General features: G+C 38.9%; 1 protein-coding gene across 5 annotated transcripts in view; it reads right to left on the bottom strand.

The window, feature by feature from the left end:
• The window catches only part of MAEA (macrophage erythroblast attacher, E3 ubiquitin ligase), a 47,955-nt gene that overhangs the window by 35,249 nt on the left and 6,285 nt on the right, over positions 1 to 6,421 (bottom strand). Inside the window, exons 2-3 of one of the 5 annotated variants that reach the window (XM_063401454.1) lie at positions 4,678 to 4,775; positions 3,075 to 3,257 (exon numbers count right to left, since the gene is read on the bottom strand). The exons of 3 other annotated variants lie outside the window; for them this stretch is intronic. The gene's annotated coding sequence lies outside the window, so the exon portion shown is untranslated. The remainder of the gene's footprint in view (positions 1 to 3,074; positions 3,258 to 4,677; positions 4,776 to 6,421) is intronic. One more of the 5 variants, XM_063401453.1, reaches the window with a different exon arrangement.

Below are 6,421 nucleotides of genomic sequence, written 5' to 3'. Positions count from 1 at the left end.
GTTCCCTACAAAGTAAACCATTTTATGATTCCAAACCAGCTAATCCTTTACACAGCATCCTACAATGCATATTGCTTTTGCACTCATTATCAAGTACTGAGATTTTTTTCTTTTCTTCTTAAGGTTTTCTGAATGTACCTATGTGTGCACACTTCCTACTCTCTCCATAAATCGAATATATACCAACAGCTGCTGAACACACTCCCACCTCAGCTCTTGCTTATCTCTACAGACTCACAGAAAAACACTTTTAGAAAACATGTGATGAGAACATACCACCTAGAGCCTTTAACAATATCAAAACGGAGAGGAGAACGCACACCATTTTCCCCTCATACAAGTTCATTAATTATAGTGATCAAAGCTTTAAAAGCTTTGCAACCCCAAAGGCATTTATGTTGTTGGAAGTCAGATATCCAGACTGGACTAATGTTCATTGTAGCACCTTGAACTTTCTAAAGCAGCTTCATGGCATTTCGAGAATGTGGTGAAGTTTTAGCCTGTTGCACGCACACTTGCAGCTTCTACAGCAGACACAGTCACACACTGAGCACCTGGGGTTTGCAAAAAACTGAATACAGAGACTGCTGAAAGGCAGAATACAACAGGACAAAACAAACATGAATGGTGGAGAGGTCCTCTTTGCAGAGGTGTTGTAGCTGTCCAGCCACAAAGGCCTTCTGAGTCACAGCTAGAAATCCAGCACTTGTTACCATCACAGACAACATGACTTCACACAACATCACATTCAACTAGACTTCAAATAAGTAATTGCAATTACCAGGGCCTTACAGATACAAGCAGCTTAAGGAAGGTAAAAACCATCTCCAGAATTGAGTTTGTGACTTTGCTACAAAGGACAACAAAGTCTCACTTGTAAATGTCTTCTTTGTCTTTAATGGTAAGGTCTTCTCCTAAGCCTTCCTGATGATGTATGAGCAACTGAGTCTGGGGAGAGAGGTACTACTCGTTCATGTAAGAAGTCCAAAGCAAGCTGAAAACACACAGGCTCGACAGATGACTGGCAAAGCTATGAAGGGAGTGTTCACACAGGTACATAGGAGCAGAAGGGAGGAAAGGAGACAGTTCTTGGATGACACTGCAAACCTGCTACCATTGCTTGAATGTCATGGTGAACAAGAAAAGTTGTCCGTGACTGAAAAGGGCAAGTTTTATGCCCCTACTCCAAAAAGAGAACCTGGAAGATCATCAAAACTACAGGCTGGTCTGCCACAGTTCTTATGAAAGTTAAAGAAAAAAAAAAAAAAAAAAAAAGGGTTTTGGAATTGCCATTCAGAAAAAAAATGACAAGCTGGAGAAATACACCAAGAGCTTTATGAAATGTAATCAAGGCAAACACCAGGCCCCAGTATCTGGCACAAAACCAGCCCAGCCCTTAGCACTGCCTGTGGAATAACTGGCTAGGCCCATCACTGCAAGAAAAGATACAGAGGTCGTGACGGACAGCAGGCTGGACAGGAACCAGCAGCAGGCTCTCAGGCAATGAAGGTTAACCCCATCCCAGGCTGCATTAGCAAGACTAAAGGCAGTGGGTTAGGCAGTGAGAGGAGTGATTGTTTATGCTCAGCATTTATGCAGACTCATCTGGAATACTGAGTCTGGTTTTCAGGTCACTCCCCCCACCCACTAAAAAAGAGATGCTGACAAACTGGAGAGAGTCCAGAAGGCTGCCACCATGACAGTGAGTTGGTTGGAGGATAAAAAAAATTCCAAGAAGCTGCGAGGGGCAGGCTTGTTTCCATTGTGGAACGGAAGGCTAGAGGGAGCTGGAAGCAGCACAATCTGATAGAAGCTTTCTACCACCCAAAGGTGAAGGTCACAGATAAGAGCCTGCCAGACTTTCTGCAGTTACAGAGCAAAAAGGAAGGAGGCAGAGTTGACAACTGTCACTAAAGAAAATTCCAGCTGGACATCAAAATATTTCAATCAGAAGACTCGGTAAGCACTGGAACAGCAGCCCAGAAAGGTGACGGAATCTCCACCCTCAAGAACTTTCAGAACTTGGCAGGACTCTGAGCAACTCAGATTAGCTTTTGATTAGCCAAGGTTCAAGAAGAAGCCTGAATTTAACACTGTCTCTGCAGAAGTACTTTCCTACTTGAATTTAATGAATTCATCTTTGCTAACTTAGACATCAAATACGTTTCCATAGGAAGATCTGAATGACCGTAAGACAAACAGTCCCCTCTCTGGCACTATCTTTTCTCTGAGGATATCCAGAAAGAGGATGGCACTTGAAAAAAGGCAAGAACAAAGTTACTAATCCCAAACAGTCTCTCTGGACGTCTTGAGCCAGAAATGGGAATTTAACAGGAGAAAAACCACAAGGTGTTTCTCACTCGTGAACTCTCCTGGTTGCTGTTGACCTGAGTTCTAGCACTGCAACATCCTGTTGTGAGACATTTCACAGGCTCACAGCAATGTGAAGAAATACTCTCTGGTTCTGACTTTTCAACTAATTTGAAACCCTTTTGTTCTTGTTTTGGAAACAAAAAAGGGAACCCTCTCTCCTACATACTTCTCACATATCTTGAGATTGAAGAGACTCTTTTTAAACCATTCCTTGAAGACAGACATTCCATCTCTCTAATCATTCTTGCCCTTCTACAAACATTCTCCAGTTCTACTACACCCTTTTTCAGGACGTGAGAAGGGAGAAAATAAGAGTAATTCATACTACTTGAGAGAACAAGAAACCATGGATTTTAACTGCTGTGTATCGAATTCTCCATTCTTCCCTTTCCCAATGCTCCTGCCCTGTGTTTGTCAACATTAACCTGACCACTTACAGAAAACATTCAATATTAGCCCTAAGATCCCACTGACCAATGATAATTTCCAACTCAGTTATTATACATATAAGACTAGGATTAATTTTCTTTCCATCATACCTAAAAGCTGTATCCTACTGCACTTGTCTATACTGAATTTAATCTATTTTAACACCCATTCAGCCTCTCACTGTTTTTCTCTAATGTTTCACACTTGGGCTATATTTGCAATACTCCAATTATCTTAGTATCATAAGGAAACTGCTTCATCTCAGCACTTACTCTTTCTTCCAGGCTGTTCAAACAGCTGAATATCACCAGGATGCCAGCAGGATCCTAACACCAATCTTCCTCCACTACAGAAGCTGGTTACTAAATCTTGATGTTTGTTTTTTATCTTGCCCACTTCCTTATCCACGTAAGGACTTCAATCTTTCTTGCAAGAGTTCCTGGTAAGGCTTATCTCTAAAAAACATTCAGTAATATGAATAAACTATCAACCAAGTCCACCTCACCCCCCTCCTTCAGTTTTTTAAAAACAACTTCAACATGGCATGCACTTTTTAAAAGTCACATTAACTGATGTACATTATTCTATATTTGATTAGTCAGGATACTATTTCTGCACCAATAAGCCATTGGTTGGAAGGGAAAAATCAATTACATATATTAAGAATCTCACTAAAATTTTACTTAAAGTAGAAGCAGGGCAACTGTCTTCTACATTGTCTTTATTCCACAGCTATCCATCAAAATCCTCAGACTACTTCAGCATTTATCAGAGAATTAGAGGAGGACTGAACATAAGAGAAAGGGATTTCTCCCAAGACAAGAAAGCTTTTTATAGCAAGTGTTACGTGCTGCATTTCTGCTCCTCTGGAGGTGCAGGATGTTAGGCCAAAGTCTAATGGCAACTGTGTGAAATTCCAAATACCACCTTGATGCTGCCCACAATTTTTCCTAACTGGTACAGAGCAAAACTGAAAGACTGAATTAAACATTTCTTGCATGACTGAAGTTTTGAAAAAAATATAAGCCTTTATTCTTCAAATCTTTAGCCTTACAGTAGACCTTCAGCACACCAGTTCTCACACTGATCTAGAAACATACTACAACATTGGTCAAATTCCTTCTATACTTATACAGATTCAAACCTAAGGAGCTCCAAATAAAAACAGAAAGTAAAACACAACCACTTTCAGACCACAACATAAATCAAAACGTTTCTAGACCACAGTAACTGGATATGTGAAACTAGTTCAGATGCAGCAGAAAGATGTAAAAACCAGTTTGTATAGCTATCATTTGGTTGTTGGGAATTATAGGGTAAAGTGAGACTTCAAAAAAGACAATTGAAGCAAGAAATTGAAGGAAAAAATATTTGGTTGTACATGCAAGACCTTTAACTATTCCCCAGACTCCTGTTAACAGGACTTTCCAAATGTTTCTTTTCTAAAAACTGATTTTCACAGAGAACAGTACAGACAACAGAAACAAGCATCTTTTACACAGATTTGCAAATGTGCGAAGAACATCAATTTTTCCTTCTGTATTTGATAGAAAGAAGTTAATTGAGTCTAACTGGTACCAATTCCTACAGATGGATTTTTTAACTATATATCCTGACTTGACAGATCTCTGTGTGCATCTTCCTTCCTCAGTGTTAAAGTATCTTGGCTGAAAGTAGCTCCTTCCCACATAAAATGTGATTTTAAAAAAACCCCATAAAACCCTACATTGTATCTTTTCAAATTAACTCAGTCATGAGCAAGAGGGAATTAGAAGTGGATTTTTAAAAATCTTACCAAGTACATGAAGTCACATAACTAGGGGGAAGAAAAAAAAAAAAAGAGTTTCAAGAAATATAAAATAAAAAGAATCCTACCAGATTAGGTGGGGGGAACCATTACAGAACTATGCTCTCCTTTCAAGGGTCAGAAAAATGGTGCGCTTCCTCTCCTCAACTGTGTTAGCTTATAAAACCTGAAAAGCACCAGAGATTTGTGTCAATCTACAGGTCTCCAGGACAATTCAGTTGAAGACTCTGAGACATAAATCAGCTTTTTTCAAATGCCCCTACATGAAAATAAGCCTGGCCAGACAGCTAGGGAAAACAGAGAGGTGCAGTGATGAAATTGCCTTTCAAAAAAATAGAAGCAAGGACAACTTAGCACTACTTTAGGTAAGAAGAACAGAAAATACGGGAACATGTAGGAAAAATTAAGCAACTCATGAAGAGTTTTAATAAACAGAGAGTGTCAAGAGAAAAACTAAACCCCACAAGAAACACCTTCATGCATTCAGCTGTTTTCTTGAGACTAAATGAGATCACCATGCTCACTGCTTCAACAAAACCAAAGAGTAGAGGACATCTATTATATAAGGTACCATAGAAAAATGAGGCAGGGTACAATAAACTACTGAAAAATTTCCCTCAAAGAAGTAACAATTAAGCACTTCCATGCAGAATTACTGAAATTCTGTATTTTTATATAGTTAATTTTTTACTCAACGATTCTTGGATTACTTTAGACCAGAGTCAGCATTATTATTTGTCACTGGACTTATCCAAATAACCACCACCTCTTCAGTGAACTCTTCTGATGAGTAGCTCTTATCAATTCCTTAAAATAGTAATAGTTTTTCTTTGTTCTAGGCAAAATCAGAAAAGGAAAACAAAGTTGAAAGAGTAGTAGTATATTTCAAGAATGGATGGCTTAGAATAATGTCTAAATTTAGGTTAATTAGGTAAAAGCCTTAAAATGAAATCTTGAAGATATAGATCCAAACGAAGTAATTTCATAAGCCTAAAAGCAGTTGGAGGTAATTTGGATTATTAAAAACCAGTTATTTTTAAAAAGAGTTTCAGTGTTTTGGAAGAGTTAAGCCTAGTAGCTTGCCTATAAACAAGTAAGTTTTAGAACTCAGGAAGACAGTGCTGTGTATTCTAGAGCAGCTGTGTCTCAAAAGAAACCATCACTGTATTATTCAAAGCTGCGACTTCAATACAGGAGAAAATGAGCAGCAAAACTTCTTGGACTATCCATCTGCTACACACACATTAATTCAACAGAAGCAATCACACTCCTTCAAAATATTATCCTGTTACACAAACTGCAAGTAACTTATTCCTAAATACATTATCAACTTTTGAACAAGGCTTCCTACAAGAAAATTAAGTGCTTTACAAAGCCATTTTACTGTTATAGAAAACTGTCTTACATCCTCTACAAGGAAGTTGACAGGCATTTTAGATCCCTGTCTAGAACTACCCTGAGGACATCTGAGGTCAGTCCTTTTCAATGCACTTGTTTATAGCTGCCACCCTGGACTTACACCTCAAAAGAAATGTCTTTGCTTCTCCTTTTTTTTTGTAGGAATACTGGAGTACTAACAAGAACCCAAGCATTGCTCCCTGGCCAAAGAAGCAGATGAGTGGCAAAGCTAAGGTCACTCAGCGGGTTTGTGTCCTGAATGAGTCCTTCCATTTGTTTTGATCCTTCTTTCTTCTCCAAATATTTGTTCATTTTAATCACAGCACCACCTCTTTACCGCTTTAAATGAAAGAGGTCGTTGTCCTTCTGTGCATTTGCACAGTGCAGACACCATGATCCTGGCATGATCCCATT

Source organism: Prinia subflava, chromosome 7 (assembly GCF_021018805.1).
Source record: "Prinia subflava isolate CZ2003 ecotype Zambia chromosome 7, Cam_Psub_1.2, whole genome shotgun sequence".
NCBI lineage: Eukaryota > Metazoa > Chordata > Aves > Passeriformes > Cisticolidae > Prinia > Prinia subflava.
The sequence above is the reverse complement of the archived record's forward strand: the minus strand, read 5'-3'. Positions and strand labels throughout refer to the sequence as shown.